At 41.2% G+C, this 21,315-nt stretch overlaps 1 protein-coding gene across 9 annotated transcripts in view; it reads left to right on the top strand.

The window, feature by feature from the left end:
- Positions 1-21,315, top strand: part of dmd (dystrophin) — a 1,998,855-nt gene that overhangs the window by 1,247,436 nt on the left and 730,104 nt on the right. The gene's annotated exons all lie outside the window — the stretch shown is intronic.

Raw genomic sequence — 21,315 nt, 5'->3', positions numbered from 1 at the left:
GCCATCACATGAACAAGGGTTTTGTGGTCAACAAATGCCGTGAAATAGCAACTCTCTAGAAGAAAATGAAAATGGCGGACAGAGTCAAACTTACAGTACTTTCATTTGGGGTAATTGGCTGTCAGCTGAAGAAGGCAAGTAGCTGCTGCACACCTCTGACAAACTGTTTGTGCACAGCACCCACAGCATAGTCTGAAACATCAGTGGTAATAGCTATAGGTGTGTTGGCGAGCGAGTGCACCAGCAGGGTGACATTGGAAAGACCATGTTTGGCATCATCAAATTACCTAGTCATGTCCACAGACCAGTCAAGCACATGATTAGGGGTATTGCCTTTAAGCGCACTATACAAGAGAAGCAGTAGAGCTACTAGGACTTGATGTTTCAATCCCTATGGTAAGTTGGCACTCTTGATGTTGGCAGTGGACTTGGAGTGGTGACAAGGAGGGAGGGTAGGTACGTTATTGGGGTCATCAAGTAGGCACCCTCCTTCTTTGACGTTTCGTTGATAAGCCCATAACATCTCCAGAGGGCTCAACGGTGCTACCTGGCGTCCCAGATACACCCCTCTCAGTTCCCTACCCTCCTGTCTTCATCCTGCAGCCCAGTTGTTGTCTTTCCTTTTAATCCAAATACAATTGCTGCTTTCTTCTGCTGTATTTGACAAGGACTTGATTGCTTGTTGGAGGGAGTGACCCCTCTCCCCCATCTTCCTCAATAGACTGGTTGTAGATGTAGCAATGAATCCCCTGCATCCCACTTCTACAGGGAAAATCTTGGTCTTCCAGCCATTCTGGGCAGCTTCAGTTGCCAGTTCAGAGTACTTGGTCTTTTTTCTCTCATAAGCTTCTTCAACACCATCTTCCCACGGTACTGTCAATTCCACAACATATGCCAGCTTGGCTGTTGTGGACTACAGGACCATGTCTGGCCAGAGTGTTGTAGCCGCAATGTCTGGGGGAAACACAAGCTTTTTTTCCAAGTTCTCGTCCATTTTCCAATTCCAAGCAACCTGCAGAATGCTTACATCTTTTGATGTTATATGGTGCTCTGGAGGTTGGCCTGCTGGTACAAATTGTGTGATGTGGACATTTCCTGCCAATGTTTGTGGGAGAGCATTTGTGGTGAATCGCCTCTGTTCCAAGATTGATGCCAGCTGTCTGAGAACTTGGTTATGCCGCCAAGTGTACTGCCCCTGGGTGAGGCTCGTGGTGCATCCTGTTAAAATGTGCCTTAGTGATCCGGGTGCTTGACAAAGAGAGCAAACGGGGTCTTCTCCCCACCACTGGTTCAGGTTCTGGGTGTGGATAGGAGGTCATAAGTGGCTCTGATGACAAAACTTAGCCGAGATCCCTCCATCTCCCAGATGTCACGCCAGCTAAGTTTCCTCTTTTCCAGGGTCTCCCAATTAGTCCATTGGCCCCGCTTGGTCATTGAGAAGGCCCTGGTGTGTCACTCTGCCTCCTCCTGGCTTCTCAACTCCTCCACCACGAGCCGTCACTTCTGCACTGATGTTGTTTTGTGCCACTCAGGAACTTTTGGGACGAGTCTGAGCCCAGCTCTCCCATGTTGGACTTGGCCAACCACATCCCTGAAGTGAAGAGCAGACTGAGCACTCTGAACAGCTTCAGATGGGGTCCACTTCCTCCCTGTTACCACACGGGGGGAGCGGGCCACTGTTCGAATAACAGTATCTTCAGATTCAGTGAGGGTCATGACCTATCTTGCTTTGGTGCATTTGAATTCTTCCACAAGACTTGCAATTGGTAATTCCAATTTGCCGTTCCCGTAGAGTCCAACAGGACTTAAGCATCGCGGAAGTCCAAGCCACTGTTTTACATGTGTGCTGATCAACCTTTCAAGCTTTTCAACCTTGCTGATGGAGATTTCATACACTGTTAAAGGCCACATGAGTCTTGGGGATAACTTGCTTTTCCCACGCAACCCTCATGTTTTTCCAAAGGAATTGCACAACATCCGGGGTGTTCTTGTAGACACAATACGGAACATCGTTAGGGCCTGACGCTGATGCTGATCTTGCCTTCTTCACTGCCTCTTTCACCTCGCTCAGCTTGGGAGGGCTGATGTTAAATCGATGTTGTGGGGGTGAGATTGGTGGGATGTCAGCTGGGACAAGTATCAGTTCATCTTTTCGCTTATCAGTGTGGATGATTCTGAGATGTCTTTCAACCTTCTCTTTTGATACTGCTTTTCCGCTTTTCTCTTTTGTGAAAATGCCTTTCACATATTTAAAGGGATCTTTGTAGAAGTCTGTTCTTGCTTTTTCCTTCTTTTTGCGTCGTTTCCTTAAATTCTCTGCTCTGTACAGCTTCGAGAGCCTCTGTTTTAGCTCCTCTTGAAGGAGGTTGATGCCCTCCCTTTCTTCGGCTGTTGCTTTTTTCCACACCTTCCTCAGGCCTCTTCTCTCTTTAACAAGTCGTTGGATTTCCTGGAGATGACAGAAGTTGAATTGAATTGATTTCTTATATTCTTCACATACGTGAGGAGTAAAAATCTTTATGTTACGTCTCCGTCTAAATGTGCAATGTGCAATCATAGTAATTATAATAATTACAAGGAGTCATAGGAAGGAGGAGAAGATGGCGGCGCGATGCAGTGCGCGCGGCCGTTCCGAATGAATATCGATATGTGTAACTAGGGGGCCGTGCATTAATCTGGATTTGATGGGGACAGCCGTGAAAGCGCAAAGGAACATCTGGAGCAACTTCTGAAATGCCTGCTTCGCTGCCGCTGCTACTGTGCAATCGAGAATCTCTGGAGACGTAGGCCCCAAATCCTCGGCTTTGCGTATCGCCTGTTGCCGGGGCCGGGGTTGAAACGCTCGGCAGAGATGGTGCTTGGTGCATCGGTGTCAGGAGGTGGTTGGAGGCTTGGAGTTTTTCGGATGGACTGGGAGTCGGATTGTGGTCAGATGCTTCCGGGACGCTACATCGGCAAGTGGGCGGCGCTGGGTGTTTACCGTCTGCATGAGATGATGGGACTTTGAGAGACTCTGAGACTTTTACTGTGCCATGGTCTGGTCTTATCAAATTGTGGTATTGCTTTGCACTGTTGTAACTATATGTTATAATTGTGTGGTTTTTGTTAGATTTGTCATGTGTTTTCGTGATATCATTCTGGAAAAAACATTTTGATCATTTCTTAATGCATGCATTACTGAATGACAATAAAAGGGGACTGCGTGTCCTCATAATCATAATCATAATCATAATAAATAGAACAGGCAATTACCCGTAGTTCATTGGCCTATGCGAGCGGTTTCACCACTTCTTAAAGGCTGCTCTGAGGGCTTTCCTGCTGGACCAGTGTTGGATTGATCATCTCCCATGGATTCTGCTGGGGCTCAGAACAGCTCCAAAAGAAAACCGGCAGTCTTCTGTAGCTGAACTGGTATACAGCCAGTCGATACGAGTGTCACGTGATTCTATTCCTGACACCATTTTGGCCTGGTCTGCCTCTCAACAGTGTTCCTTTCTCCTCAGTAAATTTAATTCTTTTGCACCTATTTCTACCTCCCATCTGGCGTACTGCACTCATGGGTTCCTGTTGACCTGCATTCCACTTCTGTCCGGCATGATGCACACCAACATCCCTCTACGCCCCTTTCTGATGGCCCGTCCAGCACCTTGGAATGGAGAGAAAGGACTTTTATCATAGATAAGAGGGGTGTGCCTGAATGTATTTCAGTAGATCGCCTCAAACTGGCCTACCAAGATTTGGAGGATTCTGCGACCTTGCCCTACTGTCATGACAAGATCATGAGCGTGTCAACACATCACTGGACAAGCCTGTGGCACCTGTACACAATTCCCAGCCACTGACGTTAAGTTGGGAATTAACTTCAAGAGGTTGGTCTAACATGATGACATAATTACGTAAATTACTTTTCAGTGTTTGGAGTACATAAATAAATTGCTATGGTTTTCCTTAAACTTAAAATGACTCCACCATTTTCATTTACGAAAACTTACAAAGGTGGTGATGAATTGGCATATAAAAGGGAGGTGGAAAATCCGGAGTGTTAGGCCACAACAAGCTCTCACTCAATGTCAGCTATACTAAAGAGTTTTATCGGAAGATCCAGAGGCCCAGGAGCCAGTCCTCATTAGTGAATTGGTGGTGGAAAGACTCTGTAGCTTTAAATTCCTTGGTGTTATCATGTTAGAGGGTCTATTTATTCAGTTTATTTAGTGATACAGCACGGAGTAGGCCCTTCTGACCCTACAAGCCACAACCCCACAACCCGAAATAACCCTAACCCTCACTTAATCATGGGACAATTTACTATGACCAATTAACCTCCCCAGTATTTCTTTATTTTCCTGTAAATGCCTGCAAGAAAATGAATCTCAAAGTGGGAAGCGTGATAGTGAGGCTGTTGGTGCAATTGCTTTATAGTGCCACTGATCACCAATGGGGGTTCTATTCTCACTGCTGTCTGTCAGGTGTTTATACTTTATACTTTATTGTCGCCAAACAATTGATACTAGAATGTACAATCATCACAGTGGAATTTGATTCTGCGCTTCCCGCTCCCTGGGTTACAAATCGATAGTAAATATTAAAAAATATAAGTTATAAATCGTAAATAGAAAATAGAAAAATGGAAAGTAAGGTAGTGCAAAAAAACCGAGAGGCAGGTCTGGATATTTGGAGGGTATGGCCCAGATCTGGGTCAGGATCCGTTCAGCAGTCTTATCACAGTTGGAAAGACGCTGTTCCCAAATCTGGCCGAATGAGTCTTCAAGCTCCTGGGCCTTCTCCCGGAGGGAAGAGGGACGAAAAGTGTGTTGGCTGGGTGGGTCGTGTCCTTGATCATTCTGGCAGCCCAGCTCTGACAGCGTGCGGTGTAAATTGAGTCCAAGGACGGAAGATTGGTTTGTGTGATGTGCTGCGCCGTGTTCACGATCTTCTGCAGCTTCTTCTGGTCTTGGACATGTGTAATTTCTCTGGGTGTTCTGGATTCCTTCCTGGTTCCAAATACTGCAGGTTAGGGTGAAGAAGCTGTCGGCATGCTCTGTTAGTGCCAGAAGTGGGACAGCACTTGTGGGCTGTCCCCAGCATAAACTCAACTCTACTGATCATTGACAAAAAATAAAGCATTTCATTCTGTATTTTGATGTAAGAGTGACATATCTAATCTTTATATAGTAACGTATATGTATTTTGATAATACTGTATAAAATTCAGGTGTACAGTATTGTGGAGATAGTGCACATGTTATATAAAAATACAATCCCATATTCCATTATAAAATATTAATATTCATAACTAGATAATCAGAAAGTTATTACAGCTTTCCTGACTGGAAATATTTCAAAAAAACACATTTGCAATTAGTTTGAGAAATCCAGAATAAAATTGTGTATTTACTAAGTGGAAATCTGCATATCCAAAATATTATTTGAAGATGTGTTTAGTTAGATTTTTCTCTATCCTGTCACCAATATTTCATCAGCAGAATTTGTCTGAGAAGGAGCGATGGGATAATGGGGAGGGGACATCCATTTATTTGTGAAATGCTCTTTTATTTTTAGGTAGAAGCATTGGTTGGATGGCAGTTCAATGTGTAAGAAATTGTGATGCCTGCAACTCACCATGCTTCAAATTAAGGTGTTAATAAGCTAATTTAGATCAGGCTTCATACTTGATATAGAAACCACTTTGTCATAAGTTTTATGCATCATATCACCACTAGGGCTCCATTTACCATCACCTTAAACACAGAATAATCTGCAGATGCTGGGGTCAAAGCAACACTCACAACACGCTGGAGGAACTCAGCAGGTCGGGCAGCATCCGTGGAAAAGATCGGTCGACGTTTCGGGCCAGATCCCTTCGTCAGGACTGTAGGGGGAAGGGGCAGAGGCCCTATAAAGAAGGTGGGGGGAGGGTGGGAAGGAGAAGGCTGGTAGGTTCCAGGTGAAAAACCAGTAAGGGGAAAGATAAAGGGTTGGGGGAAGGGAAGCAGGGAGGTGATAGGCAGGAGAGGTGAAGAAAGAATAGGGGAAAACACAATGGGTAGTAGAAGGAAGCGGAACCATGAGGGAGGTGGTAGGCAGCTGGGGGAGGGGGCAGAGTGACATAGGGATAGGAGAAGGGAGGGGGAGGGAATTACCGGAAGTTGGAGAATTCTATGTTCATACCAAGGGGCTGGAGACTACCTAGATGGTATATGAGGTGTTGCTCCTCCAACCTGAGTTTAGCCTCAAGATGGCAGTAGAGGAGGCCATGTATGGACATATCTAAATGGGAGTGGGAAGCAGAGTTGAAGTGGGTGACTACTGGGAGATCCTGTCTGTTTTGGCGGACGGAGCGGAGGTGCTCGACGAAGCGGTCCCCCAATCTGCGTTGGGTTTCACCGATGTAGAGGAGGCCGCACCGGGAGCACCGGATGCAATAGATGACCCCAACAGACTCACAAGTGAAGTGTTGCCTCACCTGGAGGGACTGTTTGGGGCCCTGAATGGTGGCAAGAGAGGAGGTGTAGGGACAGGTGTAGCACTTACGCTTACAGGGATAAGTGCCAGGTGGGAGATACGTGGGGAGGGATGTGTGGACCAGGGAGTCGCGGAGGGACCAATCCCTGCAGAAGGCAGAGAGGGGTGGAGAGGGAAAGATGTGTTTAGTGGTGGGGTCCTGATGAAGGTGGCGGAAGTTGCGGAAGATAATGTGTTGGATCCGGAGGCTAGTGGGGTGGTGGGGTGGTAGGTGAAGACAAGGGGAACTCTGTCCCTGTTGTGGCGGCGGGAGGATGGGGTGAGAGCCGAAGTGCGGGAAATTGAGGAGATGCGGGTGAGGGCATCAGTGACGACAGCAGAAGGGAAACCACGATCCTTAAATAAAGAGGACATTTGAGATGTCCTGGAACAGAAAACCTCATCCTTGGAGCAGATGCAGCAGAGACAGAGGAACTGGGAACAGAGAATGGCATTTTTGCATGCGGCGGGGTGGGAAGAGGTATAGTTGAGGTAGTTATGAGAGTCAGTGGGCTTGTAGAAGATGTCAGTGGACAGTCTGTCTCCAGAGATGGAGACCGAGAGATCGAGAAAGGGGAGAGAAGTGTCCGAGATAGACCAAGTGAATTTGAGGGCTGGGTGGAAGTTAGGAGTAAAGTCGATGAAATTGACGAGCTCAGCATGGGTGCAGGAAGCAGCACCAATGTAGTCGTCAATGTACCGAAGGAAAAGTTGGGGAGCAGTACCAGAATAGGTTTGGAGCACAGACTGTTCCACATAACCAATGAAGAGGCAGGCATAGCTGGGGCCCATGTGAGTTCCCATAGCTACACCCTTGGTCTGAAGAAAGTGGGAAGAGCCAAAAGAGAAGTTATTGAGTGTGAGAACCAGTTCCGCCAGCCGGAGGAGGGTAGTGGTGATGGGAAACTGGTGAGGTCTATCCGCTACTTTCTGATAATAGAGGCAACACTTCACTTATGAGTCTGTTGGGGTCATCTATTGCATCTGGTGCTCCCGGTGCGGCCTCCTCTACATCGGTGAAACCTGACGCAGATTGGGGGACCGCTTCGTCGAGCACCTCCGCTCCGTCCGCCAAAACAGACAGGATCTCCCAGTAGCTACCCACTTTCAACTCTGCTTCCCACTCCCATTCAGATATGTCCATACATGGCCTCCTCTACTGCCATGATGAGGCTAAACTCAGGTTGGAGGAGCAACACCTCATATACCGTCTAGGTAGTCTCCAGCCCCTTGGTATGAACATAGAATTCTCCAACTTCCGGTAATTCCGGCCCCCTCCCTTCCCCTATCCGGATGTCACTCTGCTCCCTCCCCCAGCTGCCTACCATCTCCCTCTTGGTTCCGCCTCCTTCTACTACCCATTGTGTTTTTCTCTATTCTTTCTTCACCTTTACTGCCTATCACCTCCCTGCTTCCCTTCCCCCAACCCTTTATCTTTCCCCTTACTGGTTTTTCACCTGGAACCTACCAGCCTTCTCCTTCCCACCCTCCCCCCACCTTCTTTATAGGGCCTCTGCCCCTTCCCCCTACAGTCCTGATGAAGGGTTCCAGCCTGGAACGTCGACCAATCTTTTCCACGGATGCTGCCCGACCTGCTGAGTTCCTCCAGTGTGTTGTGAGTGTTGCTTTACCATCACCTTTTTTTACTCTTAGTTCAATGAGGAGTCTGTGTCGAATTAATTTTCTTTGCAGACTGCAAATTCAAATCTCTGCATTTTGTGATGATCCTACAAGCACTGAAAATTTCATAACTTGCACCTAACATGGTCTTCCCAAATCACATTTTTATTGTCTGTATATATATAGTCTATATAATATTGGGTGCCGGGGTGGAGATACGTCTCTACTAAAGGAGGTATAAGGTGTTTCTTTCCTCCACTCTATATAAAATCAAGGAACTGCCTTTCCTCCTGTTTCAACAATTGTTGGACTTCTTAGATATTTTTCTATCGAGAAACAACCTAGGGTTGTCTGGCAGATAACCTATGCCATGTGCCAAATAGTCCTGAGCTTGTTTCACAGTATCTACTCTGAAATGCAGGGGTCAAGAGGAAGGAAGACATGCATTCTGTTCGGTCCCACCTCAACCTGGTCATATGAGAATTACAAGTATAAATATAGAATGATGTAAACTGCTTGGAGTGTTCAAGCTCCATCTTGTTGATGTTAGAGCCACATATTCCAATGTTTTACAGTTCAGTCTTTCAGTCCTAAGTTTCTGGTCTCCAACTGTGAAGCAAAAGTTTCACAATCAGATTAATACAATGCCTGGAGTGAACCTCCTGCTTCTTTTCCTTCAGGAAATCATGTGAAGCATGTTCACAGCACTGGTAATTTAATGCCAATGCTACTCCTTCAGATCAGTCTGTTTCACATTGAACTCAGTGCTTCCTTGGTTACATTTCATTAAGAGCTCCTGAACTTAAATCTTATCCCATAAATCAGCAGAAGATTGTAGATCATTACTCAATATGAAAAATCACCTTACTGTGATCTGGAAAGTTTTATAATTATCTTCAAAAAACAGAAATAAAATGTAACTTAAAAAAACTGCTCAGTTAATGATCTGAACTCATTTTTAATGCTTCCACCAGAAAGGTTATGTTCATTTTATTGATTGGCTGATTGGTTGCCATCAAACTTGTTTGTGTTGGTAGTATTATCATCATGAATGAATCAGAGGTAATGTTTCTGTTATCAGGGAGTCTACTACAAGAGGTCATTAAGAAAAAGATGGTACATTAGTAAGGCTTCAATTTTTGTTTTGATTGAAGCCACATATAGTTGCTGAACTCCCAGTTACTAAAATCAGAAGGTCAGCTGTGAAAATTAAGATGGCTTGACATTTACTCTTTTGCAAATTATTTCATGCTCTGCTGAACCAAAAAACAAGGGTTATTGTTTCTGTCCCAGCTCTGATTTCTCTAAATTCTTAACTTTGCAGCAAGGAAAAATCTTGAAAGAACAAATAGAATCACAGTTATTTAAGACAAAGTTCTGTTAAATTATATTTCCTGGTAAAAGTGCCATTATTTTGTGGTATATAAATCCACTCGGTGATATCTTCTGTCTGTTACCTGTGAGATTGCTGGTTTTTTTATGATTAAGATGATTAGCTGCTTCACCAAGTAGAGAAAACATGAAGGCCAGTGACTGATTTTGGACCACAGAGAGATGATATTTCATTGATCCCTTACAACTGTCCCTGAGGTGTGGCCCTTCATAAAAGTTGACAAATGGGTCACCAGATCCAATACGCTGAATAACCTGCCCCAAAGAGCCTTTTATTAATGTGTTGTGGTACGAAGGCATGAAACCACACTGAGTTCTGAAACTGATTAATTTCCCATCTTACTGGCAGCCTTTGCTTTCATTTTTAAGACTACTTTGTTTGTCATGAAACAGTTTGTACTGTTTCCGTGTTTTTTCACCTTGACACCTTTGGCACCTTTGCAATTTTGTTATTAAAAGGTGCAGTATATATTCATATTGATAAGTTGCTTCAGCACATCCTTAATTTTGATATTCAGGAGAAGTTTAGAAATAATAATTCACCTTGATAACATCATTGCACTGTGAATTCCACTTCACTTGTTTTGTTGGAGGTGATTTAGAAAATCGCCAGATTATTTCAAAATATTTTCTCAAGCTGTTAAGGGGGGCTGCTTTGTTCCAAATAATTTATTGATTCAGCAGTACATTGGTTTGTTGTAATGAATGCTCAGATAACAGTATCCTGAGGATCACCACTGACAAGCAACTCAACTGGTCCAGCCACATGAGGACAGCAATTGCAAGTGTAGACCAGAGGCTGCGTACCCTGCAGTGTGTGACTCATTTAATAATACTCTTAACATTTTAGTTCACACATAATCAAGTATTGAAAGCATTCGATTCTTATGAGATACTCTCATTCTCAAATGGCATCATTATTTATTAATGTTCCAGATTTGGCCCTGCAGCAAAGGTCAGTATTTCTGGTCTGTCCTTAATTCCCTCTGGAAGCTGTCAGTGAGCCATCTTCTGTAACAGCTCAAATTGATTCTGTGTATTTACATAGAAGATCCACAACATTTGACAGCAACGCTCAGAATGTCTTAACATTCTTAAATGTAGATCTGTCAGAAATGTCAACTTTTATTATTTTTAATATGTAAGACTCGCTTTGCCTAGTGACATGATCTTGGGGGTGGCGCCCCCTACCCAACCAAACGTTAGCACTCTTGTTTGGGTGGATGCTGCGTGTTGTGTCCCCTGTGTAACATCCGTACCCCGAAATAACATTCAGTCCACAACGTGCGGTTAAACGATTAAGATTTTATATTTAAGTATGGGGTTAGTGGAGAAACAAAAGAAAAGGAAAAGAAATAAAAGGCGCCAAAAATCTCATAAACATGTCCAGTACACAAACGTTGGAGCTCACAGATCCCCTTTCGCTCGTCATCAACCCCTGGGCTCCCGCCCCGAGCCCAGGCCCAGCAGGCCCGGCAACCATCTCCTCAAGCCACATATTCTCTCTTCTTAGTCCTCGCGCCTTCTCTCTCAAATCCCGTGCAAACAACAGCTTTCAGACACACAAGAAAGAAGAACATCCATCCCAATTGGTTATCGCTAATTATAACCCAAACATGCTGCTACAGAGAACATTACCTCATCAGTTAAAATTACAGAGAAGCCATTTTATTAGCCTTAGCAAGTAACATGAAAGAAGGAACCCCTTAAAAATACATCCAGTATCACCATCTATTACAGATCCCCAACTAACCCATCCCCTATAAACAGGTTTCTGCCTTCCACTGTGCATTGTCTAGGCAAGTGATTGCATAAATATTTCTGACTCTGAATGATTATGGAAGAAGAGAAGCATGCTGTTCAGAAAGGGTTGTTTGGCAAGTCTCACCTGTGCTGCCCAGCTTCTTGGAATTAATTTGACATATTACTGTTCTGCATTAGCATCTGCAAAGGACCTTGTCTGTCTCTTCCTTCCACACAGAACGTGCTGCCTCTGGAGCCCCAGTCCTGCAATTGTCCAAAAGGTAGGGGTTATTTACAACCCTGGGGACAAGTGTGGAGACTGCAAGGAGAACAAGCAAACTGAAACTGTTCAACTAGAGGTAGTGAAAAGGAAGGTCTTTGGATGCTGTCCTCTGCAAATAGGCTCTGTTGCCTGTCTGACCACAGGGTGGTAGACAAACATGGAAAGAGAGGGATAGGATCCAGTTGTTCAGTTCAAGTTGTTGCTAATGCATAGGTAGGACAATGAGCAAGCGAGAGAGATTGGAGAGTTAGGGACTAAATTAATAAGTAATATCACAGAGGTAATAATCTGTGGATTATTACCTGAGCCATTGTGGATTACTACCTGAGCCATGAGCAAATTGGCAGAGGATTAATAGGATCATGGAGATTTATGTGTGGCTGAAAATTTCTTTTTCATTCATGGGTTATTGGCATCAGTACTGGGAAGGGAGAGAGCTGTTGCACTACATGAGAACCATGTTGCTTTTAGGGTTCTAATGTATCACATGAATAAGGAGCTGGATAGAACTTTGACGTAAATAGATGGTGGTGGGGGAGGTGGGGATTTGCAGGGAATGGAAAGAGACCAAGTGGTGAAAAATCCAGAATGCTGAAGAGAAAAACAGTGAGCACTGCAAGAAACTGATGGAGCAAGCATAACCAAATTATCAGAATATATAAGTAAATTAATGTGGTAAGAAATGGGGAAAACAACTGTGAGACAAATTGGCCCAGACAGAGCGCACAATATGTTCAAATGCCCAGCTATTGTCTCATACCTATTCAATAAAACTGAAGAACAACATCAGTATTTTTGAATTTAATTCCCTCAGCACAATAGTAATAATTGCCTGTCAGTTTTCCCAATCCCTTGCTGTAGTTGAATATTAGCCTTATGTGATTTATGCACTGGAACTCTCAAGTCCTTCTGCATCATACCATTCTGTTTTTTTTATTCTTCCTGACAAATTAATAGTTTCACACTCTCCTACATTATAATAATTTGCCAGATCTTTGTCCATACACTTATCCCAAATGTACTCCTTTATGCCTTCAAAATTTACTTCTTGACTAATCTGTGCCATCAGCAAATTTGGCAACCAATCCTTCAGAGTCTTCATTTGTTATTCATATAGGTAGTTAAAAAGTGTAGCTCCCAATATTAATCTCTGTTTAAGTCAAAAATAACCCATTTTCTCAACTCCTATCCATGCCAGTATATTACCTCCAATCTCATGCTCTCATAACTTCTACTTTGTGTGTTACCTTTATAAAATGACTTCCTTTGCACACCCTGCTTGTTACAATCACAAAGAATTCCAATAAGTTTGCCAAAACAATGCTCTTAAAACTTTGTTCACTCTTAATTGTTTTAGGAATTTTCTCAATCTCAATTCCGTGAAGAATGAATTCCAGTATTTTCCCAATTATAAGATAGTATCCAATTGTCAATGATTTCTTGCTTTCTATCTCCCTTCTTGAAAAGTAATGTTTCATTTTCCTGTGGGGTTTTTGCAGAATCCGCGGAATTTATTGAATTACAACAAATGTACCCAATATCCCTCCTCACACTCCCTTTAAGGCTCAAAGATGCATTCTGTCTGGTCCAAGAGCTTATCTGCCTTTGGCATCATTCATTTACCTTCTACATTTCTTTCCAGAGAAAGAGATGATTAAGGTTCCTTCTTTCCATTAGCTCCTTAATCATCTATTATATATAATTTGGATGTCTTAATATCTTCTCCCTTGAAGTGTGATCTTGAAAAGAAATGTTCAGAGTCATTGCCATTTCCATCTTTACCATTATTAACTGTGTACTCTCATGCTAGGGAACAACATGTTATTTTTCTGTTCTCTTCCTTTTTGTGTACCTACAGAAGGTCTTCCAACTGAAAATGTACTTTAATTCTTTATTAGAGTTATTATTTTTCAGATTGAACCTCTCTGTTTCTGGCTTTCTTCAGTGCAGTAACTCCTGTGGTCCAGCAATGTTTTGAATTCATGGTACAGATCAGTGTCAATTAATTAATTCTAATTAAGATTTTAAATTTACGAATGTTTTATTGATCTGTATCCAGTTAATCTACCAATGCAACTTTTGCAATCTCAGCCAACAGCATTACTGACTTGTGAAGCTTTGAGTTCTGAACAATTCTCAGAACCCTGCAGCTTCCATTTCCCATAGCTGTCTCTCCATACTTGAAAAGAAAAGTTCTGCATGGAGGAAGATGATCAAGAACAATGTTTGTCATTTGGTGCTGGTCAAGACCCAAGGGTGCTGGACTAGAGAGTTCAGCTCTATCGTACGCTTAGCTGGGCCAAAGGCTCCTTTTCTTTGTTATATGACACTGACTATACACAGAACAGTGGATAGCCCTGTCTCAGGATAGGAAAGATGTGGAAGCTTTAAAAAGTGCGCAGAGGAGACTTACAAGGATGCTGTTTAGATTAAAGAACATGTTTTATGAGAAAAGGTTGAGAGAACTAGGGCTTTTCTCTTGGATGGAAGGAGGAAGAGAGGCAACTTGATGGGTATACAAGATGATAAAGGGGCATAGATAGAGTGGACAACCAGCACCTTTTTCCATGGGCAGTAAATGGCTAATACAAGAGGATATACTTTTGAGGTGATTGCCAAAAGTATATGGAGATGTCAGAGGTTCATTACACAGAGAAAGATAAGTGCATAGAATGCACTGCCAGGTGCGGTGTTCAAGGTCGATACATTAAGGACATTTAAGAGGCTCTTAGATAGACACATGGATGAAAGCAAAAAAAAGGATCATGCGGAAAGGAGGGGCTAAATTGATTTGAAGGGACTGTACTGTGCACTTTCATGTTCTATATTGGATCAGTAGACTTTCACAGGACATCTATGGCTTAAAACATTTGCCTGCTAGCTACTTGTAACTTCGAATGAACATGGACAAGCTAAAATATTTCCAATCTGAAAGATTTGGAGTGACACCTAGTTTGCAAAATGATATCAATTGCAATTGAATGTGACTCTAAGAATGAAAGGGACTTCTTTTGGATGCTTTATAATTGTCCCTTTTTTTCCCCAGAAATCTTGATACACCCATCCACTTACTCATATGCTTTTGAAGAAACACCTATTCCATAAATATAGGATAGTCAAGGTTCCATGCTTTCTGCAATAACTAATTGTTTAAGTCTGAAATATATTATTCTTCAAGCAGGGCAGGAAAGAGAGCTTGGTCGGAAAGTTGGACAAGCTTTCATATCTATGGATCATACGAGGGGGTGATTGATAAGTTCGTGGCCTAAGGTAGAAGGAGTCAGTTTTAGAAAACCTAGCACATTTATTTTTCAACATAATCCCCTCCTACATTTACACACTTAGTCCAGCAGTCGTAGAGCATACGGATCTTGGACCTCCAGAAAGTGTCCACACCGGGGGTAATTGATAAGTTTGTGGCCTAAGGTAAAAGAAGATGAGTTATATGGCTCTCGTTACATGCACATGCAATTCAACTCTTTGAGTGATTATGCAGAAAGTTTGAAGTTAATAACTCATCGGGGTGATCGATAGATTCGTGGCCTAAGGTAGAAGGACATGAGTTATTAATGACCGCTGGACTAAGTGTGTACATGTAAGTGTGTTTATGTTGAAAAATAAATGTGCTAGGTTTTCCAAAATTGACTCCTTCTAACTTAGGCCATGAACGTATCAATCACCCCTCGTAACACAGCATAGGTTACTTGTTTTGGAAAAGAGGAAAGGCTTCTGCAGTTGCATTTAAGTCTTTGGGATGTAACTAAATCTGGGGATTGCTGACTGTGCAGTGCAATTAATTTGAATATGTCAGCTATAATGGGTGTCTGGAGACATCATTATGAGTAAGTTCAACACATCATAGTAGCATGACGTGAGTTCACAATTGCTGCAACATGCATGGTGAGCTCCAATTTCAGTGTAAAATTGCAAGTGCCAAATAGAGCAGAGATGGTGAACAATTTTTACTATTTACATGACCTAATTATATCATTCAGGTGTGGAGAAAAATAAGCTGAAAGCAATATTGAGTTTAAAATATTGCACATTCTGCATTACTCCAGTTTGTTGTGAATAAAAAATAATGCAAAGCTAAATATAGTTGACTGAAGAAGGCTGAGGGAACGAGAAAGAGCCTTTTGAAGGGGTAATGCATTCTGTAAAGTGCTGAAACCTATTAATTTGCATTTTAAGATATTCATATCTGTGCTCTGACTGAACAGGTAGATTTTGGCTGTGTGCAATAACACACCAGCAGCTATCTTGTTTTACATTGTCCCTGATATTTATTTCCATTGTAAAAGAGCTTTCAACATGAAAGCTCTGTGGTAGACTTTTGAGAACATTATTTGCTTGATGCAACACATTTCTGGAAATAGGTTTGTAAAGTGCTCCCTCATGCTGTGCAACAAGGACTATTGCTGTTGTGCATCAGATAGCAGAGTACATCTTGGACCACCTGAAATGAAAAATTAACATAAAGCTTTCTGGGTTCTTTTTGGAACTATGAATCAATATTTCCCACTTCCATCATACTATTTTGAAACTTGTGTTTTCTGTGTGATTAAATGTTCAATTAATTTTCAACATGAAAAAGCAAACACTCTCTAGTATTGGATTTTACCAAAATCTATTGGACAGGAAAATAGAAACTGTAATTTGCCATTGGTCTGCTGTGCTATTTATCTGCAAGTTCTCATCGGATGTATCTCTAACTGAATTTTAAACTGTCAATAAATTTGATATGTAATTCAATTGTTTTGATTGCTGATGATCCAACAGTAGAGTATAGATGAGCCTCAGAGGTAAGAAAGAAACAAGTTAAACTTGAAGAAAGCACTGCAAGATTCAATGTGGAAGAAGTGCATATACTGGAAAGGAGACAAAATTTGTGGCAGCTGCACAATTTTTTAAAAACTTTCTTCTATAATATTTCATCCTTCAAGGTGTGAAATAGCAGTGACTCACCCATGAATTGTTGTGACATGGCTAAATTAGGTTATTATCATTCATGAAAACATCAAGATGCATTATCGTATGTGCAAATGGAGAGCTGGCCAGCTTAGTATTTATAGCACACAACCAATATTGGTTCGTTGGGAACATGGGATTTTAATCAATGTTCCTGCATCCAGAGCTTCAGAATTCACATGGTACATGCAAGGTATTTATTAAGATGCATTGTACGAGTTTTCATGTTTGTTTTTCAATGCAACTATTCTATTTTTTTTGTTCTTTCCATATGCTGACAGCATCTTCCAGAATTTTTTTGCGAATTGGCATTTGCAATTTCCCAAGGTGTTGGTTCCGAAGAGCACACCTGCTTTCTCCTTTACAGTTCTGCCTAAATCTTCACTACAGAACTTGATTTACATTTGTGTCAAAAATCTGTGAGGAAAAATTGGAACCAGAGGTTCTGATATCTTAAGAATGATCCAAATGGAAGCAGAACTGATTTGACTATGTTAATATTTGGAGATCAGTGTTGAGAAGTTGCATAGTTTTCTGAAAAAAAATGGAAAGTTGGTGATGTTTTATTCTTCTGCTTGTATGGAGAATTTTCTTTTTTTATATTTTCCAGTATCAGGTAATGGTGCTAAACTGAACAGATATATTACTTTGTACAAGATGGACGCTTACAATGTGACTGAAGAGGTATGCAATCTATTGACCTTGCTTGCAACGCTGCATTCATTGTCCAAAACCTTATTGTCATTGATAAGATGGTGAGCTGTTGAGGAAAGAATTGTTCCAAGGTTTAGAACCAGCAGCCATGAAGGAGCAGTGATATATTTTCAGATCACCTTGTTGCAGGGGAACCTGTTCCTGTGCATGTGCTTCTCAGAAGTAGATGTCTTCAGTTTTACAGGTGTTGTTATTGCAGTTAGGGTGAATATATACAATGGATTTTGTATATGGCTAACATTATACCTACAGTGTGCTGATAGTACAAGGAATGAATGTTTAGGGTGGAGGATAGGGTGCCAAGAAAATTGTCTGCTTTGTCCTGAATTCTTTTGAAATGTCTGAGTGTTATGGGAGCTGCAACCATTCTGGCAGTGTAGAATATCTTATGACATTCTTGATTTGTGCCTTGTAAATGGTGCTCTGGGTTAGTAATGTCTTAGAAATAGTATTTTTCTGATGTCTGAGTAGATTTCTGAATATTAGTGTCCACTCCCTGTTTGTTTACAGTAGTGTTATTGGTGATGGCAGTGCCATTAAATAGGAAGAGTATGTAGTTATATATGCCCTCTTTGAAGATGTTTATTGCTAGGCTATTTCATGCTGTGTTAAGGTGTGGACTGCCTCGTTTGCTGAAGAATTGTGAATGGGTAATCATCAGGAAGCCACCTCTGTTTTTGACTGTATGGCAGAAGGAAGGTAATTGATAAAAGTAATTGAAAGAGTATGCTAAACACAGGGATGGATTGTTCATTTTCTGCTGAGTTTTGAATGGATTTATCATGAGGCAACATCTCAGTTTCACATTGATGTTGCAGCTAAAAATTGTGTCTCTGACACAGCTGAGGAACTCGTGTATTGATGCCCTTGGGCTGCGAACATTAACCTCATGCAACTACAACCACCTTCACGTGCAAAATAATACTTTTCCTATTTTCCTGCTGATGGCCAATGGCATCAGTTTTATAGCCATTTTGGTGCCACACTCAATCAACCACGGCCATGATATCAAAGGTGTTCATTCTCTGAGCTCAGGAATTCAACTCCATACCTCACATTTCGATCAAGTCTGTGACCGGAGTGCAGAGTATTGGTAAACAGCATTTGATGATGCTGTTAACAATGTCAACTGATGATTGGAAGTTAATTGATAGGGTGGTAATTCATCAGATTGGATGTAATCTTGCTCTTTGTAAGAAGGCCACTCCTTGGTGATTTTCCACATTGTGCGGAAAAATGCCAGTGTTACAAACTGCACTGTATCAGTTTGGCCAGCAGTGCAGCTGATTGTCAAATGCACACTTGCAGAATATCAACCCGTCTGGTCCCATAAATTTGGCTCAATTACGTAGAATGAATCAAGTGATAATTGAAGACTGTCTTTCGTGAAATCTTAAGTAATAGCCAAAGTTGATTATCATCTCAATACTTCTCTACATAGTTGCAAACCTTCCTGAGGTTTATCATGCTCTTCTCTATGATGGTTAAAGTCTTTGAGAAAGAAGCTATTGATTTTTCAACAATGAGTGAGTGTCTTTTTTAAGCTATTACCCTTTCAGAATTACAGAAGATATCTTAAGATGTGCTAAAATTCGAGTTACTGAGCTAATAACTATTATGAGTTAATGACAAGTTCCATATTTTATGCTTAGACACTCAGTTTCTTATTTGGCATTTGTTTTGCTGCACCAAAGTGCAATGTGATTTTCAATTTGTATTTCTTGGGTATTCGGAATAGAATACCAAAATATTATTGTCTCATGGTCATCTTTGTCTATACAGTGAACCTAGATTCCTTCTGTATAGAAAGACTAACATTGAAGATCTGATGTGTAGCTTGTAGTAGTTGTGTAATTACATGGCAAATTGGGTATTGTTACATTAAACTCATTTATAAGTTGGTGGATTTATCTTCAGTTCAGGGTAGAGTTTGGCCATAGAGCTAGAGAAGAGAAAGAAAACTGTTTTTGGTTGCATCAGTGTAAGCTTTTTTTTATTGCTGCAAGTCTTAAAACCAATTGTCAAGTTGATTACATAATGGCAGTTCACAAGGCTGTGGGTCCTGTGAATGCTTTGCCATCATTTCTCTAATGTTTGGTCATTTATTTTGAGGAGTCAAGTCAAATATATTAAAAAATACCTTGGTGTTATTCAATGTTTTCAAAGGAGATAAACAGATGACATTATTCAAGTTATTGACAGCTGACAAGAAGAAAAAAATCATGCTGTTGATACAACAAGTTTGAGATGAGATCACAGATAAAAACTGGGAGATGTGAGACTGAGAAATCTTGAAGTCCAATTAGATGAGATGATCAGACCTTTGTATCACTAAATTGTACATTTAACTTCATTCAAGGAGGCGGGAAAAGTAAAAGGAGTGGATGATATCAGTGGGATGATTATTTCTGAAGGAAAACTAAATGAAAATCTACATAAAAGGATAAAGGTATATGCTGATATTGTGCTGCAGATAATCATTTGTGACACAATGTGGTAAAGAAAAGGGATTTAATGCTCATTTTTAGGAGACTCACATCTTCCTCATGGGGAGGGTTTTTGGGAGAGTGAACTGAATAGAAAGTAGATTCTTGGGGTGATCGTGCCAGAAACCTGAGAGAATATGAAGTGTTGTTGTTGAGTAGCTTGCTGAGCTGGCTTGTTAGCTTGCAGATGTTTCGTTACCCAGCTAAGCAACATCATCAGTGCAACTTCGAATGGAGTGTTGGAGATCTATATTATTCGTCTTTTTGTGTCCTGTATTCATGACTTAATGTCATCCTGGTTTCTTCCCTCGACAAAATACAAAACCTTAAATGGCATCATAATACAGTAAAGTACATTGCATGTTAGGATAAATCGATTCCTATTGCATATGGATAAATCGACCCTAGGGTCTTGGCCTAGAAATTTGGACTGCATAAAAACACTTGAAATAATACAGGAAGAGAGTTTATGAATTATAACCAGGAGCAAATATTGTTTGTTGAATTGATAGTTTGGGCTGCTGACGGACAAAAAAAGCTGCCCAAACAAAAGTGATCCCGGTGTAAACCACCCATTTTCTGCTGTCATTTACTATCCACATCAGTTCAATTAGGCTGCTAGAAACCAAAAACAGCTTTTACTTCATCAAACTGGGTTTTTTCATATGTTTGGAAATAAAGGCACACCTTTGAATCAAATATTAACTGCTTTTTAAAAGAGTGTGAAATACCAGTGGGAGAAATCATGGGATTATGGTGACGTATCATAAATACTTTGTCAAAAAAAAAATAGTATTCAAGAAATTTGGAATTTTAATTTGTGGGAGTTGCATTTGATAGATATAAAGTTCAGTTTTATTGTCAAAGATTTTGCTGAATGATAATTATGGCCTTTTGAGAAAACACAACAATTTCGGTGTATTTTTCCCCAGCTTGTAACTGGCTGAAACCTGGACCACTTCACTGATTTCTGGAAATTATATAGGACGTCTGCTGTTACATTTCTTTGTCTAATGTCACTGAATACAGGTGTTACGCCATGGAACGTAACTTCCCCCTTCATAAATGACAAATTAATCAGAATTGACAGTCTGGGCATAAATCTAAAAAGGAAGTAATCTATTGCCGGTGCTTGAATATCTGAGTTGTAAACAAAATGCTGGAAATATTCAAGCAAGTCAGGCAACGTCATGAAAAAAGGCTTGTGTCTGGTTTAATCATGATCATTGTTCTGAAATGTTAACAATGTTTTTCTCCCTCCCTGATGCTGCTTGATCTCTTCAGTGCTTATTGCACTCTGTTTCTGGCATGGACCTGTGTCCATTCTGCAGCTACAAAGGAGCAGTGATCCCTCAATACTATCAAGTTGATTGTTATTAATATCAATAATGATGTTAATATAGCCATAAAAATATTCCATTCATATCATGCCTTTATAATATAGCAAAAGTTTCCCACTAGAGTATTTAAACAAAAAAAAATATTGGGGGAAAAAAGAACAAAAATGTGATCAAAGAGCCCTTTTTTCACACTACGGGAACTGAGAAGCAAAGTAATATTTTGACAGCAGGGAACAAATATAAGACCAGAAGAGATGGTCAAGTCAATA

The sequence above is a fragment of the Mobula hypostoma genome, chromosome 6 (assembly GCF_963921235.1).
Source record: "Mobula hypostoma chromosome 6, sMobHyp1.1, whole genome shotgun sequence".
In the NCBI taxonomy this organism is placed as follows: domain Eukaryota; kingdom Metazoa; phylum Chordata; class Chondrichthyes; order Myliobatiformes; family Myliobatidae; genus Mobula; species Mobula hypostoma.
This window is presented reverse-complemented; position numbering and strand designations above follow the sequence as displayed.